The sequence below is a fragment of the Furipterus horrens genome, unplaced genomic scaffold, assembly GCF_987537825.1.
Source record: "Furipterus horrens unplaced genomic scaffold, mFurHor1.1.pri manual_scaffold_3, whole genome shotgun sequence".
NCBI classification, from domain to species: Eukaryota; Metazoa; Chordata; class Mammalia; order Chiroptera; family Furipteridae; genus Furipterus; species Furipterus horrens.
Window position 1 is genome coordinate 85,803,272 of NW_028327173.1, and position 15,829 is coordinate 85,819,100.

The window sequence follows — 15,829 nt, forward strand, 5'->3', positions numbered from 1 at the left end:
AAAACAAATCTAAAAATTCTATTTTGGGATCCATAGACTGACTAAATTAATATGTCAATGTTTTCATAGGGTTAGCATGAACTATGTGTTAATTGTTGGGTGAACAATCATACAAGTATGCTTCATCAAATAGGGTTAAAAATGTGGGCAAGCTTAAGTTCCTTGTGTAATGTTCCTTTTGTAAAAGCAGTGAAATATATTACAAATCAGATAATGAGTTCAAATAAACAGAAAAAAAAGCACTCATTACCCTTCTAAACACATATTTGAATATTATATTGTGTTTCTGAGAAATAAAGAAGTGAAATGTAACACCTTAGATGGCCCAGCCTTGTTTTGGGATGCAAAGTAATTTAAAAAATCACAAAGACTTTTCACAGCAATCACTTCTTTCAAACATCATAGGTGAAAGTCTATTTTATTTCATTTTTTATTTTAGAGAGAGGGAAAAGGAGGGAGAAGAGAGGAAAAGAAACATCAATGTGAATGAGAAACATTGATTTGTTGTCTTCCCTACATACCCCAACCTGGGGACCATACCTGCAACTCAGACATGTGCCCTGACGGGGAATTGAACTGGTGATTTCCATTTGCTGGATGACACCCAACCAACTGAGCCACACTGACTGGGGCCAAAGAAGAAAGTCTTATATCAAAAACTCGATGAAGGGAAAGTAAAATTCTCCTATTTTTGGATTCTATTAATAATTTCTCCTGGAATAGAGCAGACTTGGGGCACCTAAGAGACTTTTTTTGCAAAGCCCCTGAAGACTCCCACCAGGAAAGCCCTCAGATTGGCAGGGCCTGAGCCAGCCCTGTCTCCAGCCATTCCAGGCCTGCAGGGCTCCCCAGGAAGCCACCTGGTTGGTCCTGGAGGTCCCAAGAAAATGACCACCTATAGCACCCAGGTGGGTGGCAGTACTTCCAACCCAGCAAGTCACGGTGACTGCAGCATGGAGGTGGTGATGAACACTAATTTTGGGTTACCCTAGAGATGTGCAGTTAAGCAACCTGCGCTAAACTTTGTCCTATCAAACCAGTCCACCAGCGAGTTGTGCATCTAGAACACACTATGTTGGCCTCTTACACTTCACAGAATTGCTGTTACTCTTTGACTTGATACTGTAGCCTAGCCCTGAGCAATATCCTTTAAAAATAGACTTGCTGCTCTGTTGTTGCAGTGATAGATTTTTAAAAATACTTTATTTTAAAAAAATTTTTAAGATTTTATTTATTTACTTCTAGAGAGAGGGGAAAGGAGGGAGAAAGAGAAGGAGAGAAACACTGATGTGTGCGAGAAATACATCTATCTGTTGCCTCTCGCACGCCCCCAGCCAGGGACCTTGTCTGCAGCCCAGGTTGTGTCCTGACCAGGAATCGAACTGATGACCTTTCAGTTCACAGGCCGGCACTCAATATACTGAGCCACACCAGCCAGGGCAGATTTTTATACTGTTATTTTGAATAAGTCTATTTAGATAACAAGGCACTTGACTTGAAAGGAAAGGTACTTAGGATTCATTTTCTGTAGAAAATTTTGTGTTTTTTGCCTTTTAAAAAATTGTTATTCTTTTACAGTTGTCTCAATTTTTCTCCCATTTTTTTTTTCAGATTTAATGTGTTTTATTGATTAAATTATTACATTTGTGCCAATTTCCCTTCCCTCTGCTCCCCTCCACCCGGTGGCCCCCCTCCCTCCAGTTGTCCCCCCCTTTTAGATTATGTCCATTAGTTGTGCATACAGTTCCTCCCAACCTCTCTCCGTCTATTCCATTCCCTCCTACCTTGATCCCCAATTCCTATATCATCTCCCTCCCTTTCCCCATTCCCCCTCCCTGTTGACCTCCCCCCAATATGCTTCCCGTACCCACAGTTCCTCTTCCACTCTCGTTGCCTATTTAGTTTGCCTTTGTTTCATCTCCCTAGCTTCTGTTTTTTTTTTAAACCAGTCCCTTTAACATCTCATATAACAGTGGTTTGGATCTAATGAACTCTTTCAGTTTTATTTTGTCCTGGAAACACTTTCTCTGTCCTTCTATTCTGAATGTCAATTTCGCTGGATAGAGTATTCGTGGTTGTAGGTTTTGGATTTTCATTACTTTGAATATTTCTTGCCAGTCTCTTCTTGCCTGTAGGGTTTCCCTTGAGAAGTCAGCTGATAGTCTAATTGGGACCCCTTTGTACATAATTCTTTTCTTCTCTCTTGCTGCTTTTAAGATTCTCTCTTTATCTTTAATTTTTGACATTTTGATTATAATGTGTCTTGGAGTGGTTCTCCCTGGGTCCAGTCTCTTGGGAACTCTCCTTGCTTCCTGGACCTGCAGGTCTATTCCCTTCCCCAAGTCTGGGAAGTTCTCCTTTATTATATTTTCACTCAATTTTTCAAGTTCTAGTTCATCTTCCTCATTCTCTGGCAAACCAATGATTCTTATGTTGGGCCTTTTATAGCTGTCCCAGAGGTTTCTGATCCTTTCCTTGTTGCTTCCCATTTCCTCTCGCTGCATTGGTTGACTGCTTGTTCCTTCTCCATATTCCAGTTTGTTGAAATGAACTCTGGATTTTATTTCCTTTCTTTCTGTCTCGTATGTGGTTTTGTTCCTTTCGTTATGAAAGTTTTTCGCTTCTTTCATATCTTTTTCCTGCTCTTTTGTGAATTCTGTAAGCCACCTGATAACAATGGCCCAGAACTGAGCCTCTGACAGGTTTCTTATCTGTTCATCTGTCAGGTTCTCTATCTGCTGTCTGGTGAGCTGCGCCACCAGGATTTCTATAGTTGTCTGCCTCATTTTGACAGATGCGTTTTGTTTTCTTGGGCCGGCTGTAGGGGGCAGTGCCTGTGTACGCGTCACAAATCAGCGACCGGCCGGCGCCTGCCTGTCCGCGACCTATTTCGCAGCCCTGTGGTGCTTTCTTTGGGGGCGGGGGTCCAAGATGGATTCACACAGTTATTCAGCTAGGAGACCGGGATCCGTCCTCCCGCCCCCCTGGGCCTCACTGTTCAAGGCGATGCGGCGGCCGCTCTCCCCAGCTCCGGAGTCGCGCACCTCCAGGGGCTTGGCCGCCGGGACTCCTCGCCGGGGTCGCGCACCGCCAGGGGCTTGCGCAGCCCGGATTTCTCGCCGCCGCCGCTCCGGGTGCGACCGCAAACAGCACTGCCCTCTTTAACTCTTACCTGCCCAAATGGCACCGCTGGTTTATAACTTCATATGTTGGACTTCCGTGTAGTTTTATTTTCTGGAATTTCTAGTTATCCTTTGTTTTGAAGTAGTTGTATTCCTCTCTAGTTGTAGAGGGAGACCTAGCGTGTCCGTCTAAGCCTCCATCTTGGCCGGAAGTCTTTTCTCCCATTTTTATTCTGACTTTAAAACAGATTGCTTACATGTAACGGTTATGTACAAAAATAAATTATAAAATTTTGCTTGGTTTTACAATAATAAATTAAATATGTTGAAATTCTCCAATCAAATAAAGTATGAAAAGGATTTTGTTGTTATTGTTTGTCAAACAATGAAAGCAAAATAAAAGTCGAATAGTGCATCAGTAGTAGGTCTTTTTACAGAAACAGTCTTTCTCTATTTCCTTTTGATGTCAATTGAATAATATAGCAATGAACATTTAGTAAAAAATAATAATAGTACAATAGACCTGGTGACATATGCCAGTTACTTTATGAACAACAAAGGAAAGGGAGGGGAGGAAATGACAGAGTGGAGGAAACTGTGTACAAGGCAGGATGTTGTGTAATCAAATTGTACTTTTCTAACTGAGAATAGGTTTTGTCTGAGAGTTGTGCAGTGAAGGAGCACATTTGTATCCTCATCCTTCATTTCCAACCGTGCAGGTGCATTTGTTTTGTTGATTATCTGCCCATCAAATTGGAATTTGATCTGCCTCAGTGACAAACCTGTCATTCACGTGAGGTTTCTATTCACTCAGGACCGCTGGATTTCTTTTAATCTTCAATAGAACAACCTGCCCAGCCTCCTTCAAAAGAACCTGCTCATTGTCCCTTGGGTTTTGCGTCAGCCACGGCAAGTGTGGGGACCCTCTCAGTTGTTGAGTCATAAAGGAGGCGCGAGGTCTGCATCCAACACACCAGCTGCCCCGAAGGATGGAAGGAGGCAACAGTGGAGACAAAGAGAGAATGCAGGGAGGCTTTTGAGAAGTATTCTGGGGTACACAAGTGTCCCTTTATTTTAAAGGCCCCCTGAGAAATTTTTCTTGGGTCTCAGACCTAGAAAAGCTATGCTTTCCTGAACAGCTATTTTGGTTGTTGGAGGGCTTCAGGGCTTGGTTCCACGCCCCTTCTCTCTTCTCCTCCCTAAGGATCTTACATCAGTCTATCAGCCTGATCTGAGCTGTAGCCATCTCTCTCAGAGGCAAATGCCCCCAACTGGCTGTCCTGTTTCCACACGGGCCCATTTACAATGCAATGACCACACAGCAGCCAGGACAACCTTTTAGAAACATAAATCACATCCTGATACCCGCCTGCTCAGTGCCTTCCAGTCCTCTTTGCCCTTTCACTGGACCCTTGATTTTTAAAGGCCTTCATAATCAGGGCTGACCCCTGGCCTCAATCAGCTCAGACCATGCTCACACTCCTCTCCCACATTCCAACCACAAGGGCCTCTTTTCTGTGCTCCAATAAGCCAGTCATTCCTTTGCACCAGCTGCCCCCTCCCCTGAGGCTCCCTGGAGAAGGTCAAGATCAGGCTTTTCATTGTTACCCAGAGCTCAGCAGCTTTAGCCTTAACCTCTCAATCCAATGTCACCTCTCACCTTCTCGCACATTCACTTCTCTTAATCTTCTCAGAACCCTATTGCTAGCTCATATACTTCTTGCTTTTTTCTCTGTCTACTTCCACCTAAAATGTGATCTCATGGGAAAAGAAACCCTTCCTGTCTTGCCCAGTATTTTGTTCTTAGTGCCAAATAGTGCCTGGAATATGGTATATGCCAAACATTTATTGAATGACTCTTAAGAGCACGGCAGACTTGGGAACCATGAGTGTCTTTCCTGGTACTTTCAGAGTCAAAGGCAAGGCTCACCTCTGCTTGGAACACATCATGTAAGATACATTTCAGTGAAACATACTTTCTTATGATTTTCTCCTTATTTTTCTCTTGCACTGATTTGTTCAACTTAAAATGTAGTTATAAAGGGCTAAATGCTCTGCTAAGCTTTCTCAAGGCTTAATAAAATGTGGTGATGTAAATAAATCATATAGGTGGACTTTGCTAAACATTACATTATAGAGTTCTATGGGTAACAAAGGAATCAGTGCCCTGTTTCATTCACCAACCACGAAGAGCTAAACCTGATGCCCTCCCTATCTGAGTCCCTGCTGGGGAGGTGATAGGAAAAAGCAAATCCACTGCCAGAGGCCAGCGTAAATCCTCACATCATGGCCAAAGTCAGTTTCTGGGGGTGTCGGAAGAGCAGACACTAGGATAAGCCAGCCCCAGGACCAGCCAAAGTGAATGAGATGAGAAGAAAGTGTGAGAGGACCTGCTCAGCTACATCGGACAGGGCATTTTTTTCTAAATTGTAAATCAAACTAAGCATCTCTTTGCTTATAGTACGTCTTGCACCACCTTTTTTTTTGTGTGTGTGTGGTTTTAAAAAACATATAACATACAATTTACCATCTTAACTATTTTTGGCGTTCTGATCAGTACTGTTATATACATTCACATTGTTGTGTAATAGATTTCTAAAACTTTTCAACTTCCCATACTGAAGTTAAATAGCAACTCCCTGTTTTCCCTCCTCCCAGCCCCTGGCAACCTCCATTCTACTTCTATTTCTAGTCATTTGATCACTTTAGATATCTCATATGACTGGAATCATGCAGTATTTATCTTTCTGGGTCTGGTTTAGTTCACTTTGTATCATGTCCTTATGGTTCATCCATATTGTAGCATGTAACAGTATGTCCTTCCTTTGCAAGGCTGAATAATAATCCATTGCAGGTATATACTTTTGTTTATCCATTCATCTGGTGATGGACAGTTGGGTGACTTCCACCTCTTGGCTGTGTTGTTGGATGAGACACTTCTGCTCTGGTCTAAAGGACATCTGATAAGGCCCAGGCATTAGTCAGCATCTGGCTCTCCCACAAGCTTGGGGAAAAAAATATAACCATGCAGATTGTGCCATTCATGATCCCTACCTTCGGCTGAATCCAAACTCTGCTTAACAAGCCTCTGATCGGCTTTCTCACTCATTTTCCATGTGGCTGTCTCAGACCTTCTCCACTTTTCCTGCACCTTCCAATGTGCATTACCACTCTGCTTGGGTTTACCAGACAATCTCTATAGATGTGGTGTATCTCAGTGAATGACATCCACCCAGCTAGTGAAATCAGATATCAACAAGTATTCTATTCTTACAGGCCCCATATCCTACCAGTGACCAAGAGGAACAGAATTTTGCCTCTAATATGACAGAATCTATTCACTTTGTATTTTTCCCATGGCTATTCTCTTAATGCCAGATACCAACCATCATTGTCTGCTAGAAGACTGCAAAGGCCTCCTAACTGATCACCTCTGTGCATCCTGCTCTTTCCCACCCATCCACCCTCCTGAATTTGGGTGACCTTCCTCTAATTCCAATGTGATTATGCTGCCTTTCAGGTGTACCCTAATGCTTTCCTTGGTGTAGCATACAAGGTCCTCCTTGACCAGAGCCTCATCCTCTGCCTCCCATCTTACCCACACTTATTTTAGCCATGCATGCATGAAGCCCCTCTTCACACATCAGGCATTTCACACCTAACTTTGCTCACAGTGTTCTCCCACCGGGCATGCAATTACCATGTTGCTTCTCTAACCCAATTCTTCTTCATCATTCAGGAATCACCTCACATCTCCATCCAGTCCTAAGGCCAGTTTCATTCCTCCTGTGCATTTTCCCCAATACTGAGTCCATGTTTCAAACTTTTCATTAGGTTTTTGAAAGAATCTTTTCTTTCCCGACTCCCACGGTACATTTTGGGTTCTTTGAACATGTTCTTGGCACATAAGGTTGTGTTCTCCATCTGCTTACTGCCTTCTTTTCTATGTTAAGTAGACATTTCATAGTGTAAGAGCACATATAAACTTCTCAAAAGTCCTAGTGTTAAGCTTGAGTAACATACAAACAAATGCACTTAGAGGAATGTTTAAACTGCGAATTACAGCTACAAAAGAAACTGTAAACAATTTAAACTAGTGAAGAATTGCCCCACTGTGTGCCTCTCTTTTACATAAGTATTCATACACAAGGGCTGAGTCACAGAACAATAAAGAATGGCAGTTCAGTTCTGCGGCAGGCACCAAAGACGCTAAGGTCACAGACAGACATCCATTCTGAGTCTTATTTCCAGTAGTTTATGAAAAATTAGACTTTCTGTCTGAGGCTTTCTTTGTGTAAACTCAAATTTTATTTTGGAAATTCTAAACAAGCTCTCTTCAATGAAAATAAATCACTTTTCCCCATTATAAAAAATTTAAAATGTTTCTGAACAAAGTTCATTGAACTGCAGAAATGGTTGGTCCAAAACTAATGAGAGCTGTCAAATAATATTAATAATAAAAATTTTGGTTAAGTAGGTTGAGGTTTTTAAAGGAAAAATGTTCCTTGGGGAAACATACTCTTATTGAATTAGCAGTTTTATGAAATGGGAATTTGGATACTTCTAGGCTTAAGTAGAAATAACAGAATAGAAACATGGTCATTCACATTTCTTAATGTTTTCATAGAAAGGCATTTTTTTTTTATTTCAAATAACCAGAAACATAAAAGGTCTTTTATTAATCCTCATGAAAAATCTGCATCATCTGCACAGATAAAGTAACTGAAGAATCTTTACTCCTTCTTTTTGCCAGCACCAACATTGGCCTTTGCAGTCCCCCTGACTTTCTTCATTCTGTTCTTGCATTCCTTTCTCTGTTTTCTTGAGGTCTTCTTCTTCTCATATAGGCCATGTCTTGCAAGTCTATGTTTGGGTTCATTTTTCTTTGCATAATCCAAGGAATCATAAATCATGCAAAAGCCAGTTGTCTTGCCACCACCAAAATGGGTTCTGAATCCAAACACAAAGATGGCATCTGGTGCAGTTTTATACATTTTGGCTAGTTTTTCCCGAATTTCTGTCTTGGGTACTGTTGCCTTGCCAGGGTGAAGGACATCAATGACCATTTGTTTCCGCTGAAGTAGTCTGTTGGCCATGAACTTCCTGGTCCGGATAGTCACAGTGTCGTTCATGATGGTGGCTAATCTTTAAGCAGCAAGGGAGGAAAAGCAAAAGGCATCTTTTTAATTTACAAAACTAACTACAATCTTCTTTTCTTTCGTGCAGATCTAACTTAATATTTTCACGTGAACTCTCTCATAGTGATTCCTTGAATAAGATAACATAATTAATACAGTGCCATAGTTGAAATTTGCAAATGTTTTTAGTTCTCTTGAGAAAGCATCTATCTTCATATTCATATTTAAATAAAAGAACAATATTCCAAAAAAAGCAATTGGAAACTAAAGGACTAAACTAACTAAATAAATTTTCACTTAAAAATAAGGAAAAAATAAAAATAAACTAAAAAGAATAGATAAAAATGTTTAGTAGTGATAAAAGCAAAAAGTAATGAATTAGAAAACAAATAAAGGAAGAATTAATAAGTAAAATCAAGATTTTTGTTTTTAAAAGTCCAACAAAAAAGACAAACCTCTGGTAACTCTGTGCAGTGGGGGAAAAAGCATGAATTTGTAAAATTAAAAATGAAAGGACATATAATGATAGTATAGAGGAAAGACTACTATATACAATTCTATGTTAATGTGTTTAAAACTGGGTGACTAGGACAGTTCTTGGACATTTTAAATCATCAGAGCAAAATCAGGAAGAGACAGGAACCTGAATGGGAAATAACCCCTATGGGAAAAATATTGGAAAATGTTTCAGAGAACTACCCCCAAAATAAAACACTAGATTCATATGGATTTTAAAGAAAGTTTTATCAAAGCCTAGAGAAAGGTACAAATAATTCTCACATGAGCTAAACTATTACAGAATTTAGAAAAACATTGCATAATATTGATACCAAAACAAGAAAAAAAGAAATATGTAGTCCAAAACATATGCAAAAATTCTAAACAAGATATTAAATTAAATATGTAAATCAGATAAAATATAAATTAAACATGTGGATATGTAAATTAAAAGAATAACATACCTCAGTGCATTAAAAGAATCATGAGTAAGCTCAGTCCAGGTAGGTAAGGACAGTATAACTATAGTGAATCTATTAGTATAAGTCATCACAAAAATAACTGAAATAAATAAATTCATATGACCATCTCTATAAGTATAAAAATATGTTTAATAAAATCCCATATGCATTCCTAACATACAAAATCTCTTTGTATACTGAAATAGAAAGGTATTTCTATAATCTGAAACAAAATGCTAATAGCATACAGATTAATGAAATAATAATTCCATTTCCACAAAGGTCTAAAACAAGAGAAATTCTTGTCTAACCAGTGTAATACAGCAAAAAAGAGAAATAGGTTTTTAAAATTACTTTAAACAAAAAAAGTTTAAGAAAAGGGGGACTTATTCTAAAAGTCAAGGAAATCAAAGAATGGAAAACATAGGTGGACACCACAAGACTAGAAGTAGAACCTAAAAAATATTTCAGAATACAAGGCAGCTAGCTCATGTCTTTAAGTCTCTGCCTCTATCTCTCTGAACGCAGCATGCTCCCAAATTTCATTCATTCTGTCTTCTCAGAAAATCTGCTAACTCGTTTTTTCCACCATGCTTTTCAAATGGCTATATGACCTTCCAGCCATTATCTTTTAAAATATTGCTATGACCCATTTTCCCTCTTCCCTCCTTCTTAGGCACCAATTAAATGGATATCAGATCTTTCCACTTGATCATATTTGTCTCTTACACCCTGGAGGTGTGTTTAAAATTTGAATTATAATCATCTTTTTTGTCTCATTGTGCTTCATTTTTCATTCTTTTATTGTTCAGTTTGTTAATTCTCTTTTCAGCTGTATCTAAATTGTTATATTAAATTCTTAATTTTTGTTATTTTATTTTTCATTCTATAATTTCAAGGTGGTTTTCTTGTGAATCTAAAATATAGTTATTTTCAGTTCCTTATTGAAATTATTTCATGAGGGTTGCAATTATGGTTATTTTCCAATTCAGCGTTTTTTCCTGTTTATTACTTGTAATTCTTTTATAATGAATACTTTTTCCTCATCAACTACTTTGTTACCCTGAAATGCAGTTTGAAAAAAAAAGCAGGACAAATGTTTATTATTTTCAGCGTACTAGTCGATACCCTAGCAATCTCCAATGATAATCAGTCAATATTCACTTACATTATCTATATATTTATCTATTGTATTGTCTTTATCTTTCCTACATTTCTAGATTTCCATCTGGGACTATTTTCCTTGTGCATAACACACTCATTAAAAAAAAAAAAACCATCGATGCATGCTGTATAGTTTCATGAATATTAATGCATGTATAAATTTGTGTAACCACTACCACAATTGTGATAAGACATTAAAAGCTCCATTTAATATTTCTTCTAATATAAGTCCACTGGTGACATATGTGATATATACTGTCAATATTTGTTTTTGTGGAAATATCTTTATTTAGTCTTCATTTTAGAATGATAGTTTCAACAGGTATAGAATTCTAGACTTTCCTTTCAGCCTCTTAAAGGTGTTATTTCATCATTTGGTTTCCATAATTTCTACAGAGAACTTAGCTTTCAGTCTTATTGTTGCTTCTTTGAAAGTAATGTATCTTTTTTCTTTACATGCTTTTATGATTTTCTCTTTGTCTTTGATTTTTGGTAATTTAATTTTTGTTGCCTATGTGTAGTTTTGATTGCCTTTATCCTACTTACAGTTCTTAGTAATTTTTGATTGTGTGAGTCCAATTTTTTTATCCCTTTTGGAAAATTCTTGTTTATTATCTCTTCAAATATTGCTTCTGGACTTCTGGCCAAGATGGAGGCTTAGACAGACATGCTCAGTCTCCCTCTACAACTAGAGAGGAATACAACTACTTCAAAACAAAAGATAACTAGAAATTCCAGAAAATAAAACTATATGGAAGCCCAATGTACAAAATTATAAACCAGCGGCGCTCGTCGGGCAGGTAAGAAGAGCGAAAGTGGGCGGTGCTGTTTTCGGTAGCACCAGGGACAGCGGCAGGAAGAGCAATCCTGGCTGCAGTTGAGCCCCGGCAGCTCGCAGTCCCAACGCTGGGAAAAGCAACCACCACAGTGCCTCGGACAGTGAGGGCCAGAGGGTGGGAGGACGGATCCCAGTCTCCTAGTGAAATAATGGCAGAAATCCATCTTAGACCCCCGCCACCACACAAACCGCCACGGCGCCGCGAAATACGTTGCTGGACTGCCATGGGTTGCTGGGTAGTGACCACAAAGCGCCACTGCGCCACAAAATAGATTGCAGATTGCCACTGGTTGCTGGGTAGTGATGACAAAGGACCACAGCGCAGCGAAAAAGGTTGTACACAGGCACTGCCCCATGTAGCCGGTTAAAGAAAGCAAAACGCATCTGTCAAAATGAGGCAGACAACATCTGTTGCTCACCAGGCAACAGATGAAGAATCTGACAGATGAACAAATAAGAAACCTGTCAGAGGTTCAGTTCAGGGCCATTGTTATCAGGTGGCTTACAGAATTAAGAAAAGATTTGGAAAAAGATGAGAAAGGATTGAAAAACACTCATACTCAAAAGAACAAAACCACATACAAGACAGATGGTAAGGAAATAAAATCCAGAGTTCAAATCAACAAACTGGAACATAGAGAAGGCACAAACAGTCAACCAATGCGGAGAGAGGAAACAGGAAGCAAGGAAAGTGAGGAGAGGCTCAGCAACCTCTGAGACAGCTATAAGAGACCTAATATAAGAATAATAGGATTGCCAGAGGGTGAAGAAGAAGAACTAGAAATTGAAAAATTATGTGAAAATATAATAAAGCAGAACTTCCCAAACCTGGGGAAGGAAATAAACTTACAGGCCCAGGAAGCACAGAGAGTTCCAGAAAAACTGGGCCCAGGGAGAACCACTCCAAGACACATTATAATCAAAATGTCAAAAGTTAAAGATAAAGAGAGAATCTTAAAAGCAGCAAGAGAAAAGGAAAAATCATGTACAAAGGGCTCCCAATTAGACTATCAGCTGACTTCTCAAGGGAGACCCTGCAGGCAAGAAGGGACTGGCAAGAAATATTCAAAGTAATGAAAATCCAAAACCTACAACCACGAATACTCTATCCAGCGAAATTGTCATTCAGAATAGAAGGGCAGAGAAAGTGCTTCCAGGACAAAATAAAACTGAAGGAGTTCATTAGATCGAAACCACTATTATATGAGATGTTAAAGGGACTGGTTTACAAAAAGGAGGATCAAAACTATGAACACTAAAATGAAAACTGTATCACAAGGAACAACAACAGAAGCTAGGGAGTTGAAAAAAAGGCAAACTAAATAGGCAACGAGAGTGGAAAAAGAACTATAGGTATGGGGAGCATATTGGGGGGTCAGCAGGGAGGGGGAAAGGGAGGGAGATGGTACAGGAATTAAGAAGCATAGCAGGAGGGAATGGAGAAGATAGGAAAAGGCTGAGAAGAACTATATGCACAACCAATGGACATGAACTAAAAGGGGGGGACAACTGGAGGGAGTGGTCCACCGGGTGAAGGGGAGCAGAGGGAAGGGAAATTGGGACAACTGTAACAGTGTAATCAATAAAACACATTAAAAAAAATATTGCTTCTGTCACATTTTCTTTTCCCCCTTTTTGAACTGCAATTACATGTTAGAATGTTTCGTATGATAGACTATGACTCATATATCTTTCACAATATTTTATTTATTTTTCATTCTTTTCCTTTTTGTATTCCAGCCAAGATGTTTTCTACTGCCCTATCTCCGGCCCACCAGTCCTCTCTTCAGCTGCATTTCACCTGCTGTTAAACCCCATTTATTGAGTTCTCATTTTGATTACTATATTTTTCAGATCTAGAATTTCTATTTTCTTATTAAAAATATAGACTTCAGTTCTCTAGTAAAAGTATTATTTTCTTTTATTTTCTTGGTTACATTAATTACTAGTATCTTAAAATCTCTGTGTGATAACTGCAATTACGTGGGACACCATGAGTATCTCTCTGTTGTGTTTTTTCTCTTGGCCTTCTTTCCTGCATACTAATGATTTTGTATTGGAAGAGTGTAGAGGCTCTAGATGAAGATAAGTTCCTCCAGAGAGGATTCACTTTATGGTCTGGCAGACAGCTAAAGCAGGGAGAGTTGATCACAATCCAATCCGGGACTAAGATGACTCAAGACTGAGTTGCAGTAAGGCATGATCGACCCTAATGTATCCCCTTCTTAAGGGTCTCAACTAAAAGCCTAGGACATTAAAGTGCTGCCTTCTAGTCAGTTCCTGATTTCTGCAACAACATGAGACTGACAAAAATAACATTGTGCTTTCCAGCTGCTTTTCTTAGCTTCTTAGTCTTTCACATTACATGACTAAGAATTACCAAGGACTTCAAAGAGGAAACATCAAATGAAAGGCTAACTTCTCAGCACCTCCCTTTTTTCCTGGAACCTTGACTTCTTGAATTTTGGCTGATTAAGAAACCCCACACTCCAAGTTTTTTATCCTCAGACCTATGAGACTGCTGACATTTGTGCCGTGTGTGTGCCTCTCAGTGACTATCCTCTCCCAAATTTCCCAGCATCTTTCTCAATGCCAGGAATTACCAAGTTCCAAAAGGAGAAAGACAGCTTTCAGAATGTTGGGCTCACTTCGGGGAGATTCCCTTCTCTCTGGTATATAGACCCTTCAACTCTAGGTTGTCCCAGAGGCTCTCTGAAAACTTCAAATACATTCATTTTAATTGTATCCACCTTTTTCAGTTGTCTTCAGTGGAAGCAGCAGTTTCTGCTAACTACTTTATCATATCTGGAAACGGGAGTTGCCTCTTTGTTTCTTTTTACAACTGCATAGTACTTCACTTCGCAGATACACTATACTTTAATCAATTCTCTACTAAGAAACATTTGGGTTGTTTCTAGCCTTTGCTACAAAAAGAACAAGGCCACAGTAAATAGCTTTCTGCATATATCTTTATATATTTGCTGTTGAATATTTAAGATAGAATCCTAGAACAGAAGTATGATTGCTGGATTAAAGAGTGAGTGCACATGTAATTTTGCTAGATATTGCCAATTTCACATCATAGAAATTGTGCCATTTTGTGTCCCCACTTGCAGTTATAAAAGTGCCTGTTTTCACAATGCCATGCCAAAATTTGTACTAACTTTGGAGATTTTTTTTTTCAATCTCGTGAGAGACAGCATCTTATTACTTCTAACATGTATTTCTCTTATTGTGACTGAAAGCTATTAGCATACCTTTTCTGTGAACTTTGTATTCATAACTGTTTATTTCAAAAATCAGATTGTGGATCTTTTTCTTCTCAATGTTTAGGAAATCTTTGTTGCATTAAGTATTTTAATGCTTTCTGATATACTCATAAGTTACAAAATTTTTCCCAATTTGTAATTATCTTGTGATTTTTCTTATGAAATGTCCACTCTTGGGTTATAAAAATAAGATTCACCCATGTTTTCTTCTGGTAGTTGTACGTTTTTCTGTTTTTATTTTATTTTCATTCAGCTGTCTAAAAAATACACTGTAATTTTTCCAGGAGTACATCGTGAGAAAAAAATAGTTGTTTTTTTGTTTTTTTTTCTTTATAGCTATCCATTTGTCCCAACATCATTTAAAGTTAATGTTCCCCTCGATTTCAATGCCTCTGTTGTCACATGCTAAATTTCTGGGGATCTATTCTGATCCTCCCCTGGCTGGTTTGGCTCAGTGGATTGAGCGTCGGCCTGCGAGCTAAGTGTCGCTGGTTCGATCTTCCAGTCAGGGCACATCAGAGAAGGAAAACTCTGACTCCAAAAAACCTCCGCTGCCTTGCGGCATACCTCTTCAGGGGAAAGGCTAAGGGAGTAAACCCCAACAGAAAATCCGGAGCCGGAGTCCCTAAGGCGGTTTGACGTTGTAGTCAACACCGGCAACTCCTGCGGCGCACCTGAAACCAAGCTGTATTGACTCCGTCTTTCCCTTGGACCCTTCAGCTGCGAAGAGAGGGGGGGTCTGCTGCATGGGCAACAGCAGACCCTCCATATCACCCTGCCCAGGCTCTGTAGCTTCAGCTTCACTGGAGAGGACACTCCAGCGTCATCGCAAGATGTCGATTCAACACGGGAGGAGACAGATACCGTGTCACTCCCGAGTCGGACTGCACAGCCATTCTCGGCGGTGCAGATAGACTCTTAAGAAGCTACACCATCGTCTCTTGAGACGGATGGCTGCCGACGACGACGATTCTGATCCACTGGTTTATAAGTCTTTTCCTGAGCCAGTATGTCAGTGCTTTAGTTTAGAGGACTTTAAATGTTTTACTATATTATTTATGTTTTCTAAAGTAAAAATTCAGTTTATTTATCTATTTATTGTAAAGTGTCTCACATCATAGATTTCACTTCCAACTTCTTGGAATGTTCATTCTTTGGCTAAAAGGAGACTCTAGAGGGGAAAGCCAGGCAATGCTTAGGCAACTAAAATAAGGTTGGGCAGGGGCAATCCTAACATCTTCCTCATAGGGATGGGCACAGAGGGCTAATAGTTGCAAGCTGGTTTTCTAGACTCGTTAGCAGGAAGCACCACTCTTGGATACTTGAGCTGCCTCAGGCC

General features: G+C 39.5%; 1 pseudogene; it reads right to left on the reverse strand.

The window, feature by feature from the left end:
* Window positions 1–7,782: 7,782 nt before the first annotated feature.
* LOC150015435 (small ribosomal subunit protein eS24 pseudogene) lies at window positions 7,783–8,268 on the reverse strand (annotated as a pseudogene).
* Window positions 8,269–15,829: the final 7,561 nt, after the last annotated feature.